Source organism: Pteropus alecto, unplaced genomic scaffold, assembly GCF_000325575.1.
Source record: "Pteropus alecto unplaced genomic scaffold, ASM32557v1 scaffold106, whole genome shotgun sequence".
NCBI classification, from domain to species: domain Eukaryota; kingdom Metazoa; phylum Chordata; class Mammalia; order Chiroptera; family Pteropodidae; genus Pteropus; species Pteropus alecto.
Window position 1 is genome coordinate 9,911,085 of NW_006442103.1, and position 2,047 is coordinate 9,913,131.

At 59.2% G+C, this 2,047-nt stretch overlaps 1 protein-coding gene across 2 annotated transcripts in view; it reads left to right on the forward strand.

Annotated features, from left to right (window-relative positions):
- The window catches only part of CELSR2 (cadherin EGF LAG seven-pass G-type receptor 2), a 29,377-nt gene that overhangs the window by 4,404 nt on the left and 22,926 nt on the right, over nucleotides 1-2,047 (forward strand). The gene's annotated exons all lie outside the window — the stretch shown is intronic.

The window sequence follows — 2,047 nt, forward strand, 5'->3', positions numbered from 1 at the left end:
CCAAGGACACAGCCTGCAGATTCCCTGGACAGAAGGGTTAGGGGAGGAGAGTCTGGGTGGGGGTGGCATTGTGTCTTTTCTGTCAGCTATGGGGAGTGAGCAGCAGCAGCAAGGAGGAGCCGGCCCCAGGTTGCTGAACTCTTTTCCCAAGCCTGGAACAACTGGGATCCTTGTGAGGACCCGCAGTTAGTTGTACCCTGGGGATGGATCAGTCATGTACCCCCACTCCAAACACATCAGGGAGGGGAGGCCTGGCAGGCTTCCGCTTCCACCCCAGGGAGTCTGGGCCTGAGAGGAGTAAGAGGCATGAGAGGCAGGGCATGGCTTCAGCCTCCTCCCCCTTCAGGGTTCTTCCTGGACAGACGCCTCCCCTGCTGCACTCCTCCGGTGGCCATGGGAGCCAGGGTGTGGGAGCTTTTAGAGGTCATCGACTAGGCTCTGTGCCTCTCGAAACTTGTTTCCCCTCCAGGAGGAGGAAGTGGGAGGCCGGAGTTCCTGTGTCCCATGTCCTTCTCTGTGCTGGGAGGTGAGGCACTGGGAAGGAGTGGGAAGGACAGCCTCTCCCTCTCGTCCTCGCCTCAGCCTGCCCTGGGCGAGCGTGACAGGACACAGGGATGGGGGCAGAGGAGGCCCCACCCAGCCTTCAGGCTCCTACCCGGGCAGAGCCCCCAGATCTCGGCTCCCCCGGAATAGAGCGGGAGACCTCACTGGCCCTCCGACGCTAGACTCACCCTGTCCCCTCAGCCCTGACCCTTGGAGGCAGTCACCAAGGCAACCCGAAAGTTCAGGAGGCTGGGGCGAGGGGGGATTGACTCCCACTGCCCCTTTGTTTTCCTCCTCTTGTTCTTTGTTTCTTCTTTCTTTCCCTCCCCTGCCCGCGGGGGCCCTTCTGCGCTGCCCCTCTCCGTGGCCCTCTCCCCATGTCCTGCGTGGCTCTCTCCTTCCTTCCCACTTTCTCCATTGCTGGCTCTTCCTGGGCCTTTGTTTCCCCGTCTGGTCTCTTCCGTGTGTCTGCCTCTCTGATTTCCCCTTCCCTTGTGCCTCGTGGCTGCGGCGGCCCTAGCCTGCGCTGGATGGCTTTCCTCAAGCCTGAATTCTCCCTGCCTCTTTCTTACTCTCTAGGACACACAGCAGCTCCTGTCCATGGCCTGTCAGCCCCCAGAGTGGCTGACCCCCTCCAGGCCTACAATCTCCACTGGCACATCTGCCAGGAGAAGAGACTTGGAGTCTGATTCTGTCACAGTCTGGGACTTGGCACTTTTCCAGGTGTAGCTGGCTGGGCTCTGGGCACAGTTGGTGTTTCCTGGGGTCAGAGCCCATCCCAACAGTTTTCTTCTGTCCAGGAGGATGGCTCAGGCCATGCACACCACACCCCTATTCCCACTGCTGCTTTTGCACCTGAGGGGCAGCCCAGGTCAAGACAAGGGAGAGGAACAAAGAGGAAGGAGAGAGCAGTAGGTTAACTGCTGGGGATGGGGGACAATAGCAGAGGGGCAGGTGGTCACAGATGGTAGACCAGATGGGGAGCAACAGAGACACAGTGAACGAGGAGCACGGGGCGGGGACATGGGATGGCAGAGGGGACGTAGAGAGGACAGCTCTTCCCAGGGCTGAGTGGTGGGCAAGTTTCTCTTGCTCCTTGGCCTCGACTGCCCCCTCCCCTCCCTAATCAGTCAGGAGCATTCTGTGTGGATTCTTGGGTTGCTTTCTGCCTTGAGGGAGTATCATCTTGAGGATTAATTAGGCAGAGGCACCAGGTACAGGGGAGCCCTGTGCCAGCTCTTACCTGAGTGCATGGGGGTCTGAAAGAGGGAGGAAAGTAGAGCCTTAGGTCATAAATCTGGGCAGTCTTCTCAGAGTAGGTGAGCTTAGGGCTTAGGTTAGAAAACTCATGTGACTGTGGGCTGGTAGCTAGGTAGGGTGGGTAGGAAGGAATGGCCTATTCAGTAGCTGCGAGACAAGAGTGGGAGGAGCAGAAGTGGGTAATGACAAGGAGGATAGGATGCTGGTGAGAGCAGGCGGGCCTCGGCAGGCTCTAGCCACGGCG